General features: G+C 41.1%; 1 non-coding gene and 1 pseudogene across 1 annotated transcript; one reads left to right on the top strand and one right to left on the bottom strand.

Annotated features, from left to right (window-relative positions):
- Window positions 1-20321, bottom strand: part of LOC145610612 (uncharacterized) — a 149414-nt pseudogene that overhangs the window by 121061 nt on the left and 8032 nt on the right.
- Window positions 15613-15718, top strand: LOC145612817 (small nucleolar RNA R71). Its single transcript, XR_014106733.1, has one exon. It is a non-coding gene; the product is annotated as a small nucleolar RNA R71 (small nucleolar RNA).

Below are 20321 nucleotides of genomic sequence, written 5' to 3'. Positions count from 1 at the left end.
GGCTCAGGAGAGTTCAGAATACTGGGGTTTGAGGGGCCGTCATCTGCAATTGGCTCAAAGTTGAGGGGATCTTCCTCGGCAAACTCTTGTAGCTCAAAGCCGGAAGGAATTTTGTGAGCTCTGTCATTAAAAGCTTTCTCAACCTTGGCCCAGTCAGATTTCTTCCAGCCGGCAACTTGAGCAACGCATCTTTGAGCAGCAGTCCTCCCCCCCATCAAAACAGTCTTGAAGCCGGGTGCAGAATTCTTTGGAGACCAAATAACGGCAAACTGCTTTTTGGCGAATTCCAGGTTTATTTGCCTCCATCTTCTGGATCTTGTCTTCGAGGTTGTGGATGGAGACTTTGGCATGAGAAAGCTCCTTCTCGAAAGAAGGAAGGCGCTCCACAGCTTTGTTCTTCTCGGCAAGCTGGTCTTTAAGGAGCTGAGCCTCCTTCTCAAACCCCCCCCCCCAAGCTTGGCAACTCTATCCTTGAGGATCGCCATCTCAAGATCATCTTTCTGTTTGGCCTCCTTGATCTTAGAATTGACCTTATCAGCATTATCCAAGGTTGTTTGCAAGGCTCCTTGGTTGGAAGATACTTGATGATGTTGCTCTTGGTAGTACCAATACATCTCCACAAGCTCATTACCAGACATAACGGCCTAAATAAGAAAGAGGAAGAAGCATATAAGTAAATAAAAAAAATAATAATAACAATAAAGTAAGAAAACGGCAAAAAAGCATGCAATATAAAAGAAATACCTTCATCAAGTCGTGCATGTGTTGAGCGGCAAGAGGGCCGAAAACACCAGCAGGCCTATCCATGGGAGGCGCCAGATTGCGAAAGAGTCAATAGCCGAGATTCCCTCCTCGCATAGGGTCGTTGGTGAACAATGATTCATTCCAGCATACATCAAGCTCTGGTTGCCAACGGTCCCCTGAATGGCCTTCGGGAATGGAGAACCTATTGGCAACTTCATCGGTAATCCTCCCCTCTGTGCGTTCAATCCATTAATTGGGCCGATATATGAGACCAGGGGCGCTAACATCAGAACCGCCGGCAGCAACAGTCCTGGCCTGAGTTTCTGGTTGTCTGGCCGTGTTGGTCCGAGGTGGAGAAGGAGACTCCGATATGTGAGTGATATCCTTGATTATCACTCCTTCCGATAGAAGTCTTGACACGGTTGAAGGAACAATTTTTTTATCCTAGACATCAGTGTGCTTTGGAGATTAAGGCTTCTCCTGGTTCTCAGCACCCGGAGTTTTCTTTGAAGCTCGTTTGTCGGCCTGTCTTACATTGTTGGTTCCAATGGAACCTCCGCGCCGATTGGCAAGTGATCTCAACTTCCTTTTCTTGGCATTCTCATCAACCATTGATTCAGCTTTTCTCTTGGGGTTAACAGGGGAAGCATGGCTACAGTAGGAAGCAAGGGTGTCGTAGCTTGTTTTGGGGGCTTTTGGACAGCGTCTGATGACTCTCTTCCCGTCAGCTGACAACCCAAGTTGCTTGTTGTCTAGCTTGTCAACACCTGACATTTAAAAAAAATATAACATGAATCACCAAGTATAAATGCCGATAGTAAATCCCAAGCATATACATAAATATATTCGTGTTCAAAAACAAAAACAAAAAAATGAGTTTTTCTAAGTTATGCCCCCAAACTTCTTCGGTTTCTAAGTTGTGCCCATCCTTTTTCAAACGTCTAAGTTGTGCCCTCAACCTCAATAGTTTTTTTTTCTAATTTTAAAATTTATTTCAAAGTGTTAAAATCAATTAGAACGGGATACGTGTCAAATTAATAATGCCATGACACCATTGTTGATGATTTAACTTAATTTTCATTAACGGATATGGCTGTCAAAGGGTATTGTTGATAAAATATCATGAGGTGGAGGGCACACCTTATAAGTTTGAAAAGCATGGGTAAAGCTTAGAAATTCAATAACTCTGGGGGCATAGCTTAGAAAAAACCTAAAAAAAATGAAAATGAAATGAATGATGATGAAAATGATGAATTAATACCATAACTATCAGTCCAGCAAAGACCGACATGAGATAAGGGAGCGTTACCGAGAATATAACCCACATTTGGCACCCACACCTTTAGAGTTAGACGGGTTCTACCATTTCCGTCATCAGCCTCCACTATGTCAAAGTAGTTAACAACCCGAAGTTCATGTTTGCTGAGATCTCTCTTGGGGTTAGTACCAAATCGTGGGTGAGGGTGAAAAAATGTCCTCCTGATTGAAAAGTCGTCAGGAACCGACATGAAGAAAAACTTAACCTGCCAGCCCTTACAGCTTGACAGTTTAGGATGAACAGTATATTTACAGGGAGAAGTATACAAAGACCACCACCCTTCAGATTGCCCATCTCTCTTTAAAGATAGCAGCCTCCAAAAGGTGTTAAGCGTTAACGGAAAGTTTCTGTACAACATAACGCATACAAGGGCAATAACGGCGCGAATGGTAGGAGGAGTTAGCTGGACCAGACATACATTCCAGGCTCTTAAAATTTTTACAACAAAAGAATGAAGGGGGAAACGCAAGCCAAAATCAAAATGTTTGGCATAGATAGCTACATGACCAGCAAGGCAGTCTAATATTGACGACCCAGAAGGAGGAAGAGTCAGTTCATACCCATCGAGCAATTTGTAGAATCGTTTAGCACGATGGCAGTAATCCTTTCCAAGACCGTCTCCATGAATTATTTGCTTATCTTTGTCTGGCAAGACGAGAGGTCGTCGATAGTCAGCATCATCAGTTTCGGAGTTGTACCCCTTATCTAAACTCTCCTCCTGGATAACCTCTGATTTAAGGTCAATTACGTCTTCCCTACTATCGGTTTTGACACTATCTTCTAGGATAGCATCATCACCAAGAACAGAGTTAACAGCAGACTCATGAACAGGAGAAGCCTGATCTCCCTGTTGGTTCAAGTTGGCCTCCCTACCGCTAGATTCAGAACTGGAGCTCACCACTTGAACTTGTCCAAGTTTCTTGCTGGATTTAGCCTATTCAGCGGCAGCTTTGGCCGCAGCCTCAAGTTGATAACTGGTTCGCTTTGTTCTCAGCATTGACGCGGTAGTCACGCCTATATTACCCACGTTAGAGCCGTATTGATCAATAAAACGTTTCTCGGCAAAGCTGTGTAAATGATAACAGACACTAATAGGCTGAATATCAAGAACCTCAGTATTATCAGGGATGTCGGGGTTATTAGGTCGAAGGGCCCTTTTACAGTTAGCGATAACTGACAAGGGAATAAACACGTCGTCAATTGTCTATCCCTAGATCAAATACAATGTATATAGCCTAAACAAACCTAATACAAGTATAAGGCAAGCATAGGGGTCGAACCACAAGGAGACATGCATAAACACCACATTCACTACTTAAAACTTAAGCCACCTCGGGACAAGAAGTGTGAATAACTAAGAGATTAAAATAAAGATTAAGAATGATTAGAAATTAATATAACTAAACACCAAGGGAAGTGGGTAGATGTAGATGCCAATTGATCATGCAATAACACGGAAGCAAAGCAATGGTAAACTAAGCATGCAAGAATATCGAAATAAAACTCAATCTAACCGCCTTCCGGGGTTAATTGATTTCTCCTAACATAGCCTCTATGTTTCCACACTAGAACCATATATTAAAAGATGCAATCAATTAACTATCGATTACAATGAACCTTAACTAAGTCAACTTCCGTTTCTTGTTAGCAAAGATTCACCTTTAATCAACCAACAATGTGCACTTGCAAGAAGATTAAAGAATATCAAACATACAAAGACTTTAATCACCATTAACTTAACCCCAACATCATAAGCATGAATCAATTAACAACTACACCATCCCCACACCCTTGGTTAGGTGACTACTCACAAATCATATTGAAGACAATATCAATCATCAAATCAATAAGCATCAACATGATCAATAAGCAAAGAAGGAAAATCAAAATAAGCAAACAAAACTAAATACAAAAGTAAAGAAAGAGAGTAAGAGATTGCTCATTAATTGAAGATGAAGATTTACAAAGATTCAATCAAGCTCCTTCTTCAATATCCAAGTTCATCAATGGAAATCCACACTTTCTCTCTCTACTAATGGAGTTTCTCTCTCTAGATTAGGGCTAAAATGTACCTACTTTTTTCTATTAAGCTAATCCTCCTCTATTACATTAAAAACGTTCTAAATAACCGCCTCTAACAAAACCGTACAAGCAGCTGGAATAAAAAGGTTGGTCCGACCGAATAGGGGGAAGGTTCGGCCGGACCACAGGGTAGGTTCGGTCGAACCCTGGGTAGGTTCGGTCGAACCCTCCTGATTATGGTCTGGTCGAACTTGGGAGGTTCGGTCACTCCTGCAAAACTGCCATTTTCTAGCTTGAAATACCAAGATGGTTCGGCCGAACCTTAAAGCAAGTTCGGCCGCACCTAGGTTCGGCCACACCATTGTGGGGTTCGGCCGAACCTAGGTGCTTTTCCTTCCTTCAGCTCCTCTTGATCTTCACGCTCCCTCTCTATGGCACGCCGTGCATTCCAAGGTTCGTTCAACAAGGCTAAGAACCTATAGGACAACAAAGAAACTCTAGTAAAACCGACAAAAAGGGGAAAAAGAAAGGAAACATGAGAAAAGAAAGGAAAAAGCAAAACTAAGGTAAAAACGCTTAAAGAGGCTTAAACAAGAGCAAACGAGGGGAGAACCCTTTAGAGAAAAGGGGTGGAAAAGCGGCATAAATGCCACTCATCAAAATCCCCCACACTTGCCTTTTGCTTGTCCTCAAGCAAGGGAAACTAAGACAAGAAGGCAACACACACAACAAACATGACATGACAAGGCTTTAAGAAAACCGATCAAACCTCAAGGTAGGAAATGCTTCAATTGGAATCAGATGTAGGGACATGGACCAAAGAATACTTACCTTTCTCAATTCAAGAGGGAAAACACGTTCCAAGATGCTCATGGTTGAAGGAGACAAACCTAAGCTAAGCATAGAGAACTAATGATTTCATCTTCCGCCCTAGCCCCAACCAAGACGGTCCACGTTCTCTCCACTAGTTTCCATTCATCCCCTGGTTAGCTCCTCATGATTCCTCGAGGGAACCGGAAAAGATATTTCTGTGTGGAACAATGAGGTTATCTCGACATCTCAACTATGCATACTCTCTCCATAGGGTTGAAATCTATCTCCCTCCACCGTTTGTTGACCACGCCCCTCTAAAGTCCAAGGGTCTTATATCTAGGGTTGTAATGTCATGGCTAAAGGTTAAGGTAAGGAATTAATTTGAAATCATTGGTGGAAACTCCTAAGTGAAGCATAAAAGTGGCCATCTCTCAATAACAACATAGGAATCTAACCTAAATTTCAAATCACAACCTTCAATACAAATTACATGACAATACTCAATTTTTTTTTTTTTAATGGTGTTTGGTTTTCATAAATTACAACTTCCTTGCCAAACCTTTTGCACACTTTTATGAATAGACTTTCAAGACCTCATTCGAACCAAATTGCACAACTTCCTTGCTTAAAATCAAGACTCTCAAACTCGAACCTCACAAGCCGATGCTTCACTAACTATAAGGGTTGGTAGAACATAGGTCCCTAGGCTTGTAATGTGGTTTAACCAAGAAAGGGGAAATAAGGCTCAACATGGCTAGCAAGAAGGTATATGTAAAATAAAAACCAAATTTGTAACAAAACACAAGGAAAACAAAGAAAAATGAGAAGAAATGCCTTCTTCCTCCTCTAGAGTTATATGATCACGATCTTGGGAGCTGGATACCAACACAAGGATTAAGACACGCATAGTTAAGGATCCAAAATGCCGCTCAAAAAAAGTGATGGAGGCTTGAACAATAATCGCTCACAAGGGATATGAAAATAAGCAAATACCAACCAAGGGAATCCTATTCACTACGGAGAGCAACACCATCTTACCACTTTCCCGTGAACTAGGGGTTCAAACGTCCTCAAGAGTTCTAAACCGGGCTACCTTAGCTTAAAATGTGTCTAGTTCAACCCTAAGCACACTCAAACCGTGAAGACCCTCTTCAACTAGGACGGTAACCATTCAAAGTCATGTCATCAAGAAGGCACACAAAGTCTCAAATCCAAATGAATGAGCAAATCCACATCAGAAATATTTCAACTTGCCAAGGTAATGCTTGTTACACAAAAGAGAACAAGAAAAACACACAAGAAAGAGGAAGAAATTAAAAGGTTCATAATCGAGGCATATAAGTCAAATAAATCCCAATCGACATACAAGTGATCGTTGATATCAACATCAACGATCCCAGGTTCCTTAGAATCGCAATCAATCAACCTCGAACCATTCAACTCTTCCTAAACTAACCTAAACTAAGCACTCAAAAAGAAAGAAAAAGAAAAGGAAAAGTAAAGGAAAGGTCTCACCAAATGCCGCTTGATTATAGAAGACAAGGCAATAGAACCAATCTCACCAAGGGAGCTCGGGTTGCTCCTTAACTTCCTACATCTCCGGTCTCAAGCCTCAAGAAAAGTGAGCCAAACAAAAGAAACTACAACAAAACAAGAAAAAGTTAGAAAACAAGGAGGAAGGCTAAAGAAATAAACAAAAAGAAGAAGAATAAATAAAAAGCTATCTACAAAGTTTGTATTAAGGGGATTTGGATTTTCGGGAATTTGGATTTGGATTTTTCTCTCGGGAGCATCTGCACCTACAAAAACTCAGGAATCATCAAAGAAAATCATCAGAAATCAACAAAAACAATCATAAAACATCATCATCATCACCATCAAATCACCACATCAATATCATCACCACATCACCATCTCATCACATCACCATCACAATATCATCATCACAACATTATCACCACCATCACAACGCCATCAACACCACAAGGCCACTATCCTCCTTATGTGCAAGCAACTACCCTACCACTCTACCTTCCTATGTACACTTCAACCAACCAAAAGGACATCCTCCCCCACACTATTCTTTTGCTCGTCCCGAGCAAAAGTTATAAGTTAGAAGACCGGGGGGGAAATGGAACCCTCATCACTGGTTATCATCTCCTTGCCCCCATGGATGAGGGGGGTTATTAGGATCAAACCCGGGAGTGTCCATAAAAGGGTGGTGGGGTTGGTTGAAGTTCTCATAGGGCAACCCTTGGTCACCCCAACCGCCATCAAAAGGTTCGGGGGTGGATGTGGATGCCGGGTCATAAGCCGGATCACATCCACCCGGACGATAGGGGTTGTATGGTGGGGTGCCGATGCGTTGGGAAGGCTCGATGGGACCTTCCCAATAGGCATAGAAAGGGGGGGTGGGTTTTTGAGGATCATAGGGTCCCCAATGGTTTACCGGACCCTCTTGAGGAGGGTGGTAAGGGTAGTTCACATAGGGGGCTTGAATGCCCGCTTGCACGAGATTGTCATAGTTTGCCCTTGCATAGTACCCCCATTGTTCAATGGAAGCTTGATTGTCTCGACGAATATCATCGAGGGTACTACGAAGGGCATTTATATCAAAAGGAGGAATGGAAGAAGAAGAAGATGCCTCACCTCCCCCTTGAAAGGGGGGACCTTGCTCCGCTTGAAAGGCTGGTGGAGGTTGAGGGACTCCTCCTCGAGCTCTAGATCGTCTCAGCTCATTGGGGATGGCTTGCTGAGGGATCTTCCATTTGAGAGGAGCGGAGTGGTTCACCGTAGTGAGGGTGGGGTCCGGTAGGACACACCACTCTATCTCTCTATCAACCAAAAGGATGAACCGGCGCTTGCTTGTGGTGTAGTTGATGAACCGGTTGTGTCGAAGGGCACTTATGGAAAGATAGTAGGGAGGGGACTCGTCATTGATCTCCTCTCGGGATTGGTGCACGGGTGGGAGCATTTCAATTTCCTCTTTGTACTTCCCATTCTTTAAAGAAAGGGCAATGATAGTGATCATGCCACCCATGAAAATTTCATCCCCGAGGCGGTTGTCCCTAGTATCCAAGAGCCTTTGGATGAATGTTGAAGAGCATTGAAACTTGAGTCGTTGAGGATTGTCGGCCAAGAATAGGCAAGCCACCTCATCCTTCACCATTGATCCGAGGTTGGCTTTGAAAAACACGGCATATTGGAGGAGTCGTACGAAATACCTCAAGGCTAGGTGAATGATGTTGTTAACCTTTGAGGTGTTTGTTTGGAACCTATCCTTGTTTGTGATGCTCCTCCACCACTCTTGCTCGTTGTATGGGATGCGGTGGGTGGAGGTCATTTCGGACGGGTGGTCAAGTGTGGTGGCGTGCCAAAAGAATATCTCATTAAGCTCGGTTTCCGACAAAGAGTGATCCTCGTTGAACATTCGGAAGTGGATCATAAGTTGAGGGTCTTCATCATCGTCTTCCGGCTCAATGACTTCCTTGCGAAGTGAGGCAAGGAATTCCAAGGTGACACGCTCGTAGGTGTAAGCGTGGAGGTGAATGAATTCACCCCATCCAAAATTGGTAGCCAACCTGACCACCTCATGATAAATGCCAAGCTTCCTCAAAGTTTGAGGGCAAAAGAATCTTGTGGAGCGGATTGGCCGCTTGATGAGAGACTCGTAGATTGGCCAAAACTGCTCATCCGAGGCAACAATGCCATGATCATTAATGCCGGGAGGAGGTGGGAACTGTGGCCCTGTTGATTCTCCAACTCTCTTCCTCTTTGATTGTCCCTTGCTTTTGCTTTTGCCCCACATTTTGGTTCTACAAATTCACCAAGGGCATATTATTAGAACAAATTAAAAGGAATGACAAAGGAGACTAGCCAAGGTAAAAGTGTATGCATGTATTAAGAAAACAGAGCATGAATACAATTGATGTAAACAATTCAAGGCTTGCATGAATACATTTGAACCAAGGTTAGAATAAGAAATCCTATGTCATTCCTATATGAGTTCTAACAAATTCTAGGTGAAATTCGGCATGATATCCCCTAATTTCCATGACAACCTTCCATCAAACCATCAAAAACAACCCAATACAATGAATAACAATCTCCAACAACATCCCACTCATAAATTTCTCAATCATGCAATAGTAACATGAACACCCTAGTGTGAAATCAACATTCTTCAACAAAAACATTGAAATCGAATAAAACCAAGGCAAACATGCATAATCATCATAAGAACATGTTCCACAATTAACAACCAATCAATTGCAACTAGTAAATCCAATTAACCACATAATTCAAACAAGTCATTACTAACAATTTCAATAGTACCACAATTCATACTTAGACATGTAAAGCATATTAAAACTATGAGAAATTGAAGAAATAAACTTGCAAAAGCTAGGAAAACCATACCACAATTGATTGGATGTAAGTAGAAAACCAAAAACACCAAGACACTTAAACCCTTGAAATTGGGGAAAATAAAAAGATGGGGTTTTTGTGAGGAATTTTTTTGTAGAGATTGGAGAAATTGAGTAGAGGATGGAAAATGATTGAGAAAAAGTGAAGATTGGAGTGATTTTGATGGAGGTTTGAGGTTGTAAGGGGGTTTGTAATGGAGGTTTAGAGTGAGAAAGAGGAGAAAATGGTTGGTGAGATGCGAAATGGGAGTAGAGGGCCACAAAAATCAGCAGCAAAATAAAAGAAGCAGCAGCGTTTTTTTTTCAAAATTGAAGATAGTTTCGACCGAACCAAGGGTATGTTCGGTCGGACCACAGTAGAAGTTCGATCGAACATACCATGGGTTCGGTCGAACTCAAGCTGGAAACATGTTTTCTCAAAAAAAGGCAGGAAGTTACAGCAAATTTGCAAAAATGGGGGAGTGACCGAACCTGGAAAGAAGTTCGGCCGAACTACAGTAGAAGTTCGGTCGAACCAACCCTGGGTTCGGTCGAACCTGCTCTGAAAACTGATCTGTGCACATTTTGGCAGAAAGTTCCTGAAATTTGACGAAAATAGGGGAGTGACCGAACCTGGAGGGCAGTTCGGCCGAACTACAGTAGAAGTTCGGTCGCACTTTCCTTAGGTTCGGTCGAACCTCCTGCCAAAATGCAATATTCAAGTCTTGGCAGAATGTTGCCATAAATCCTTGAAAATTCTGCAGTGGCCGAACATAAAGTGGTTCGGCCAAACTCCCATAAAGAATCTCACAAGCAAAAATAGTCCTCAATACACATCTAAACTCCATACAATCATGCTAGATGCACCGTTTATCAAAGACACAAATACAATCGAAACTCACAAATCCCAACAATCCAAGTTGTAGATAGAAAAATGAAATCAACATGAAGAGAAGAAAGTAAAAGAGGGTTAGAAACTCGGGTTGCCTCCCGGAAGCGCTTTTGGTTAGCGTCGTTAGCTCGACGTTCTTCGAGATGATTAAGGAGGGTGGAATTGACGATGCACATCAATTAGAGTAACTGAAATTGGTTCATCACTTGGGGATCCTTCAAAATAAGGCTTGAGGTGGTGGCCGTTGACTTTGAAAGGGGAGTGGCCATCTTGGAAAATTTCATATGCACCATACGAAAATACCTCCGTAACAATGTATGGCCCACTCCATCTTGATCGGAGCTTGCCCGGGAAGAGCTTCAACCTCGAGTTGAAGAGGATCAACTTTTGCCCTTTGACAAAATCTTTCTTGATGATTTGAGCGTCGTGCCACGCTTTTGATCTTGCCTTATACATACTTGCATTCTCATAGGCACTCAACCTCAACTCCTCTAGCTCATGCAACTCTAAAAGCCTTTGCTCCCCCGCACTATGGAGATCCAAGTTGATTTGCTTGATCGCCCAATGAGCACGATGCTCCATCTCCACGGGAAAATGACAATTCTTCCCATATACAAGCTTGTAAGGGGTGGTCCCAATTGGCGTCTTGAAGGCGGTCCTGTAAGCCCATAGAGAATCAATGAGTTTAGAGGACCAATCCTTCCTCGTTCTGGCAAATGTCTTCTCCAAGATCACTTTGAGCTCTCTATTGGTGACCTCCGCTTGACCACTTGTTTGGGGGTGATAGGCAAGCCCTCGCTTGTGAGATACCCCATATTTCTCAAGTAGTCGGACGAAGGTGTGGTGCTTGAAATGTGACCCCCCCATCACTAACAATTGCTCTCGGAACACCGAATCTTGGGAAGATCACTTTCTTGAAAAGGTTAACCACCACCTTTGAGTCATTTGTTGGAGAAGCTAAGGCCTCCGCCTATTTGGACACGTAGTCAACGGAAACCAAAATATATTTGTTCCCATTTGAGGAGATAAAAGGGCCCATGAAGTCTATAGCCCACACATCGAAAACTTCAAGCTCAAGGATGGGGTTTTGTGGCATTTCATCCCTTCTCGAAATATTCCCCACCCGTTGACATCTATCGCAGGTCTTGACAAACATCCAAGAATCCTTGAATAAAGAAGGCCAAAAGAGCATTGATTGAAGAACTTTTGAGGCGGATTTTTTAAGCACTCAAATGCCCACCACAAGGAGAAGAGTGGCACATATGTAGAACACTTTGAAACTCGTCGTTGGTGACGCATCTCCTCAACAACCCATCAACCCCTCTCTTCAACAAAATCTGTTCATCCCAAATATATCTCTTTGCCTCGTGCTTGAGCTTTCGACGTTGTTGTGAAGTGAAATCCGGAGGTATGGCACTACAAGCCAAGTAATTCACAATATCCGCATACCATGGAGCTGACTTCACCTCAAGAACATATAGCACATCATCCCTTAGAGCATCCTCTATTGGCAAACCATCATCCTTGAACCTTGCACCGCCCAACCTTGAAAGGTGATCCGCCACCACATTCTCGGCTCCCTTCTTGTCTCTCATTTCATAATCAAAGTCTTGGAGAACTAAAACCCATCTCAACAACCTTGGTTTAGCTTCCTTCTTCCCTATCAAATATTTGAGAGCCGAATGGTCGGTGTACACAATTGTCCTAGAACCAATGAGGTAGGTTCTAAACTTCTCAAATGAGTGAATAACAGCTAAGAACTCCTTCTCAGTGGTTGTGTAGTTTCGTTGGGCATCATTGAGAGTTTTGGACAAATAATGTATGACATGAAGCTTCCCATCCTTTCGTTGCCCAAGAACCGAACCAATAGCCTTGTCGCTTGCATCGAACATGAGCTCAAATGGAAGAGACCAATCCGGACCTTGGACAATAGGGGCGGTGCAAAGGGCCTCTTTCAACCTACAAAAAGATTCTTGACAAGCATCATCAAATATAAACTCTTTATCTTGTTGTAATAGGGATGTGAGAGGCTTTTCAATCAAAGAAAAGTCCTTTATAAAACGCCGATAGAACCCGGCATGGCCAAAAAAAGATCTCAATTCCCTCACGTTGGTGGGGGGGGGGAAGTTTCTCAATGACCTCTACCTTGGCTCTATCAACCTCAATGCCGACATGGGAAATTTTGTGCCCAAGAACAATCCCACTTTCTACCATAAAATGGCACTTTTCCCAATTCAACACGAGGTTAGCCCTCTCACATCTTTCCAAGCAACGAGATAAATTAGATAGACAATCTTCATAGGTGGCTCATCCAACGGAGAAGTCATCCATAAAGACCTCTATCTCATCCTCAATCATATCACTGAAAATAGACATCATACAACGTTGAAATGTTGCGGGAGCATTACAAAGCCTGAAAGGCATCCTACGATACGCATAAGTACCGTAGGGACATATGAAAGTCGTCTTCTCTTGATCCTTGGGGTCAATCGGGATTTGGAAAAATCCCGAATAACCATCAAGGAAACAATAGAAGGAATGATTTGTAAGCCTCTCCAACATTTGATCAATGAACGGTAATGGAAAATGATCTTTGCATGTACTTGTGTTAAGTTGGCGATAGTCAATGCACATGCGCCAACCGGTTACAAGCCTAGTGGGAACTAGTTGATCATGATCATTTTTCACTACCGTCATTCCCCCTTTCTTAGGCACAACTTGCACGGGAGATACCCAATCACTATGAGCAATTGGGTATATAATTCCCGCATCAAGAAGCTTAGCCACTTCCTTCCGCACAACCTCTTGCATGGAAGGGTTAAGCTTCCTTTGCCTTTGCCTAACGGGTTTGGCATCTCCCTCTAGATCAATTTTGTGCATGCATAAAGAAGGACTTATACCTTTGATGTCATCAATGGTATAGCCTAAACCTTTCTTGTGTTTTTTCAAAACATTGATCAAGAGGGAGGTTTGCTCCTCCGTTAGGTTGGAATTAACAATTACGGGGAAAGACTCATTAGAACCAAGAAATTCATACCTCAAGCCCAAAGGTAGAGGTTTCAAGTCTACCTTTGGTGCTCCCTTACCATTGGTGCTCTCCTCTCTTTCCTCAACTTGAAAGAGATCATGGGTGTGAAAAGCCTCTTCCTCCATGCTCTCATCCATGCACTCGCTCTTGATATCCTCTAGCAAATCCTCATAGAATTGAATGTCGTCCTTGTGAGCACCTAGCTTAGAATCATTCAAACATACGCTTTCTAGGGGATCGTTAGAAGCATGCAAATGGGAACAAGGAAATTCACTAAGCATGGTATCTAGAACATCTATTCTAAAGCATTCACCACTTGAGGAAGGTTGTTGCATGACATTATTCAAATCAAACTCAATTGAATCATTGTCAATTTTCAAAGATATTTTACCCTCCTTCACATCAATAATGGCCCTAGAAGTGGCTAAAAACGGCCTACCCAAGATAATAGGAATCCTCTCATCCTCATCCATCTCTAGCACATAAAAATCCACGGGGAATGTGAACTTTCCTACCCTAAGGGGAATGTCCTCAACCTTACCCATGGGAAACTTAATGGACCGATCCGCTAGTTGGAGAGTAATGTTAGTGGGGGAAAGGGTTCCTACACTAAGCTTTTGGTAGACGGAGTAGGGCATGAGGCTCACACTTGCTCCTAAATCAGACAAAGCTTTGTCAAACTCAATGCCATTAATAGAACAAGGGATGGAAAAGCTACCCGGATCCTTCAACTTGGCGGGAAGTTTGTTGGAAAGGATTACACTACGATTGGCGGTCAAGCTCACCGTTTCACACTCCCTTCTCCCACTCAATAGATCTTTCAAAAACTTAGAGTAATGGGGCATTTGTTTCATGGCATCAACAAAAGGAAGGGAAACATGCAAATTCTTAATCACATCCAAAAACTTCCCAAATTAAGCGTCAAGCTTAGCTCTCACAAATATTTGGGGAAAATGTAGTCTCTCCTCTCTAGGTTGGAGATTTAGGGGCAAGGGGGTTGTTTCTTTCTCCTTTTGCACCTCAACACCCTTCTCCTTCTCAACATTAGAAGGCTCTTTGGTTCTCTCATCCCCTCTCTCTAACTCTACTTCATTTTGAGGTTCCTTCTCAACTAAGAGGTCACTCCCTACTACCTTTCCACTCCTTGTTGTCACGGCATACAAAGGTTTTGGGTTGACTCCTTGAATAGGGATAGAGGAAGAAGAAGAAGAAGAAGAAGAAGAAGAAGAAGAAGAAGAAGAAGAAGAAGAAGAAGAAGAAGAAGAAGAAGAAGAAGAAGAAGAAGAAGAAGAAGAAGAAGAAGAAGAAGAAGAAGAAGAAGAAGAAGAAGAAGAAGAAGAGGAATTAGAAGCAAGTTGAGCAATTTGGGTTTCAAGCATTTTCATATGAGCATTGGCTCGCTTTTTATCCTCCTCGTTTCTCTTCTTTTCCTCCTCATGCATTTTCATGATGGCATCTAGCTTAGCCATCACGGGATCATTTGGAGGGGCCTCAATTTGAAGAGGTTGTTGAGGTGGAGGAAGTTAGGATTGATGGAAACCCGGAGGCCTATTGGTTTGGGCATAGTTAGAAACATTTTGGCCCCTATTGCCTCCGGTGCCTTGGTTGAGAACATTGTTTTGTCGATTGTTTCCCATGTTACCTTGATCACCAAAATTTTTATTTTGATGGTCATGGTATCGGGAGTTGGGTTATTGGTTTTGATAACCATACCCCCTTTGGTTAGAGTAGCCTCTTCCATTGAAATTGGAAGGGCCTCCTCCACCATGGTATTTGTTACCATAATCACCACCACTTTGGTTCCAACCACGGTTTCCACCTTGATTCCAATTCCCCATTTGATTGGAGTTTGGCCTCAAGTTCCCTACATTTTCCATTCTAGGAGCAAAATTCATAGCATTGACATCTTCTACATTATCATCATGTTTATAGGGAGGGGGTTGAACTTCACAAGCATACACACAATGGGAGGTATCATGATCATAGGTTTCACAATTTGAGCAAAACATGCATCCTTGAAGCATTTTATTATAAGAAGAGGGGGAAGAAGTGGTCATACCATTGCCTCCCTTGGTTGAAGGGGAGGTATTACCATGAGGGTTGGACCTTTCTTTCATCAATTCATCCATTTGCTTGGCCATCTTGGAGATTTGGGTAGAAAGGTTGTTGATTGCGTTGGCTTGCTCCAATGCATAGACACCCTTACTAGAAGTAACCTCCCTTTCTCCTTCATACCAATCATCATAATGCTTTGCGGCCTCCTCTATGATGCACTCCACTTCATCCTCTCCTTTGTTCATGATCGGACCGCCGGCTGCGGTGTCTAGGCTTGTTCTCCCTTGAGGTGAGAGACCTCCGTAGAAAGTGTGGATGAGTTGATACTTGGGGTATCCCATGATGTGGGCATTGACGTTGAAGCTCTTTGTACCGGTCCCATGCCGCACTTAGAGTCTCACCACTCTTTTGGCGAAAACCTTGAATCAAAGACCGAGCCTCGGCGGTCTTCCTATGGTTGTAAAATCTCCTCAAGAAAGCCGTAGTTACTTGGTCCTAAGTTGTGAGAGAGTTAGGGGGCACCTCCTTCTCTAGCCATTCTAGACCTCTCCCAATTAAAGAAAATGGAAACATCTTGAGGCGGATGTACTCTTGAGTCACTCCATTGACTTTGATTGTGTCACAATATTTCTCAAATTCTTTTAAATGCTCATGAGGGCTCTCAAATTTTCCACCCGAGAATTGTTTCCTCTCTATCAAAGCAATCAAATTGGGCTTGATTTCGAAATTGTTGGCTTGAGTGGTAGGAGTTAGGATCCCACTTTGTGCTCTAAAGGCTTCGGGAGCCCCAAGACGACTCAAAGGTATATTCTCTCCCATTTTAGAACCTTCTTCACTTTCGGACTTAAAGATTGAAAAGGGGATGATATCCAGACTTGATGGTGAATTAGGGCTATCTAAGTCTTCACTTGAGGGTGAAGATGGTGGAGTATCTTCCAATTCTCTTACTCCTTCTTTCGTTGGGGTGTGAGAATTTCTACTCCTCGCTCTCGCTTCTCTTCGAAGTAAGGAAAAAGATCTCTCTAGCTCCGGATCGATGGGAATCAAAGACCTTGAGCGGGTTCGTCCTCTGTTCATACAACAAAGCTAAGGAGAACGTAAGCACTGACAAGTAACAAGTAAAAGCAAATACTAACAAACAAGGAATGAGATAGTCTCAAATAAAGTAATGAAAAAGCAATGGAAGCCGTCTCCCCGGCAACGGCGCCAATTTGACAAGGGAATAAACACGTCATCAATTGTCTATCCCTAGATCAAATACAATTTATATAGCCTAAACAAACCTAATACAAGTATAAGGCAAGCATAGGGGTCGAATCACAAGGAGACATGCATAAACACCACATTCACTACTTAAGACTTAAGCTACCTCGGGACAAGAAGTGTGAATAACTAAGAGATTAAACTAAAGATTAAGAATGATTAAAAATTAATATAATTAAACACCAAGGGAAGTGGGTAGATTTAGATGTCAATTGATCATGCAATAACACGGAAGCAAAGCAATGGTAAACTAAGCATGCAAGAATATCGAAATAAAGATCAATCTAACCTCCTTCCGGGGTTAATTGATTTCTCCTAACATAGCCTCTATGTTTCCACACTAGAACCATATATTAGAAGGTGCAATCAATGAACTATCGATAACAATGAACCTTAACTAAGTCAACTTCCGTTTCTTGTTAGCAAAGATTCACCTTTAATCAACCAACAATGTGCACTTGCAAGAAGATTAAAGAATATCAAACATACAAAGACTTTAATCACCATTAACTTAACCCCAACATCATAAGCATGAATCAATTAACAACTACACCATCCCCACACCCTTGGTTAGGTGACTACTCACAAATCATATTGAAGACAATATCAATCATCAAATCAATAAGTATCAACATGATCAATAAGAAAAGAAGGAAAATCAAAATAAGCAAACAAAACTAAATACAAAAGTAAAGAAAGAGAGTAAGAGATTGCTCATTAATTGAAGATGAAGATTTACAAAGATTCAATCAAGCTCCTTCTTCAATATCCAAGTTCATCAATGGAAATCCACACTTTCTCTCTCTACTAATGGAGTTTCTCTCTCTAGATTAGGGCTAAAATGTACCTACTTTTTTCTCTTAAGCTAATCCTCCTCTATTACATTAAAAACGTTCTAAATAACCGCCTCTAACAAAACCCTACAAGCAGCTGGAATAAAAAGGTTGGTCCGACCGAACAGGGAGAAGGTTCGGCCGGACCACAGGGTAGGTGCGGTCGAACCCTGGGTAGGTTCGGTCGAACCCTCCTGATCTTGGTCTGGTCGAACTTGGGAGGTTCGGTCACTTCTGCAAAACTGCCATTTTCTAGCTTGAAACTGCCAAGATGGTTCGGCCACACCTCAAAGCAGGTTCGGCCGCACCTAGGTTCGGCCACACCATTGTGGGGTTCGGCCGAACCTAGGTGCTTTTCCTTCCTTCAACTCCTCTTCATCTTCACGCTCCCTCTCTATGGCACGCCGTGCATTCCAAGGTTCGTTCAACAAGGCCAAGAACCTACAGGACAACAAAGAAACTCTAGTAAAACCGACAAAAAGGGGAAAAAGAAAGGAAACATGAGAAAAGAAAGGAAAAAGCAAAACTAAGGTAAAAACGCTTAAAGAGGCTTAAACAAGTGCAAACGAGGGGAGAATCCTTTAGAGAAAAGGGGTGGAAAAGCGGCATAAATGCCACTCATCAATAACCTTATGGTGTATATAGGCTGGAAAGGGTCGTCAATATTATCGGATAAAGATGATGAGTTACCCTGTGATATGCCGATATCTTTACCCAAAAACTGTCTAATAAGACGACGCCTAACGATACTTAGACTGGGTTATTCTTCCTCAACACTATTTTCAGACATTTATAAATGCGAATAACCCAAAAATTGCAAAAAAAAAAAAAAAAGAAAAAAAAAATCAAACATGCAAGATTAGAGTTAGGGCTCGTAAATACCTTCGGGATAAACAAGAGTTACGAACGAGATAGAAGTGCGCCTTTCCCACAATGCCACTTCCGAATAAGAAATGAAAATTCAGCAACATATTACAAATTTAGCGAAGACAGAGCACGAAATACCAGTTGAATCGAAAGTAAAGGATAAGAGTAAACGAAAATTAAAAAGGCGAAAGAGAAAATCTATTTAAATGACAGTTGACAAGAAGGGCGGTTTTCAAAAAAGCAAGCGTTAGATTTACGACACGTGTCCCGGGTTTAATAAAATTCCCGCCCAAAGTACACATACATACACAATGACTATACAACTTCTAGCAATCGGCACATAAGGTTACATGGGGGGTAAAACAGAGTTTTTTCGCTCCCAAATATTTTGTCAAGTAGACCTTGTCTGGTGTTGGCACACAAGGTCACTTGGGGGGGGGGGGGGATCGGAGTTTTTTCGCTCCCAAATATATTGTCAAGTAGACCTTGTCAGCTGTCGGCACACAAGGTCACTTGGGGGGAAAACGGAGTTTTTTCGCTCCCAATTATTTTGTCAAGTACACCTTGTCTGCTGTCGGCACACAAGGTCACTTCTAAAAAGTTAATAGTACAAAGTACAAGAGCATCGATTGTTTCTTATGCAAAATAATTTATAAAAAAGTGAACAAGCTAAGCATTACACTTTTAAGAGTTACATAAGCACAAACATAGAAAATAGATACTACTTATAACTTCTTTCAAATACATACTCGTTTTCAAAGAAAATAAGAGTTTTATCTCAAATCATATCATATCAGTAATATATAAAGCCGGTCTAGTAATGAGACCACGGGACAGCAATATGTGGCATTCTAGTTTTTTGCCAAGTGTCATGTCATGTAGGTGACAAATAGGTATTATTGTGACACATATAATGATATATAAGTAAGCTAAATTTGGATATATTTTTAAAGATAAAAATGTTATTTAGAGTTTTATTTTCGATATACTTTTAATAAATATCTTATAACTTCTTTCAAAAAAAAAAAACAAATAAATATCTTATAGCTCGTTACTTACCATCATAAAATTTGTTTTAAAAAAAGCTCTTTGAAATAAGATCCATTTATAATATATTTAATTGAAAAAATAATTTTAGATTTGGTAAAAATATTTTAGTTCAGTAAAAATATTTTCAGTTCAATAAAAAAAATTTAGTTCAATAAGTCTAAATATCTTACATTATCATAGAGGATTATATAGCCATATATAACATTCAATCTAAAACAACCATCGGGGCATCACCTAGTCACAAAACTAGTTTTAATATACTTGAATTAGATTAATCATATTGTTCTTTATATCATGTATCCATTATAAATTACACATTAATATACAATAATTCAATACAAATTAATAAAAATTTAATATCATTACTAATCACTTGAAAACCAATTTCCTCACATTTAGCCAAAATTCAAAAACAAAATTTACAAAGCTTAATTGTCTATTAACGACAACTTCATTAGTACACTCCTCATTGTCGTTAAAAATGTTTACTACTCTGTACTTCATTGCTTTTTTTTTACGGGTACTACTTTATTGCTGTTACAAACTACGAAGTACTCCCTCCGTTTTTTAATACTTGCTCCATTTTCCTTTTCAAGCCGTTTTTAAATACTTGTTCTATTTCCCTTTTTGGAAAGCTTGTACAATATTTAATTCATTTCTCACACTTAGTGGACCCAACATAATATTTTCTTTCCTTCTATTTTTCCACTACTTTTGCTTTTTACAATTTTTATATTCTCAACTACCCACTACCTTCATATTTTATTACTTTCTCCAATTCTCCTAAAACTCCGCGCATGGAGAAATGGAGCAAGTATTTTAAAACGAAGGGAGTAGTAATCTACATATAATTGTGTGTATTTCATTAAGTTTTAGGAAAAATGAAAATTAATAATCCCTCCTTTACTCGGTTATTCCAAAACAATTCCACTCTTTGATTATTTCAAAACAATCCTACCTTTGTCATACATCTTCTTTTAACGATCTATTTTACCTATAACCTATTAAACAGGTTAATTTTTTTCCCTAA

The sequence above is a fragment of the Chenopodium album genome, chromosome 24 (genome assembly GCF_948465745.1).
Source record: "Chenopodium album chromosome 24, dcCheAlbu1.1, whole genome shotgun sequence".
NCBI classification, from domain to species: domain Eukaryota; kingdom Viridiplantae; phylum Streptophyta; class Magnoliopsida; order Caryophyllales; family Amaranthaceae; genus Chenopodium; species Chenopodium album.
The sequence above is the reverse complement of the archived record's forward strand: the minus strand, read 5'-3'. Positions and strand labels throughout refer to the sequence as shown.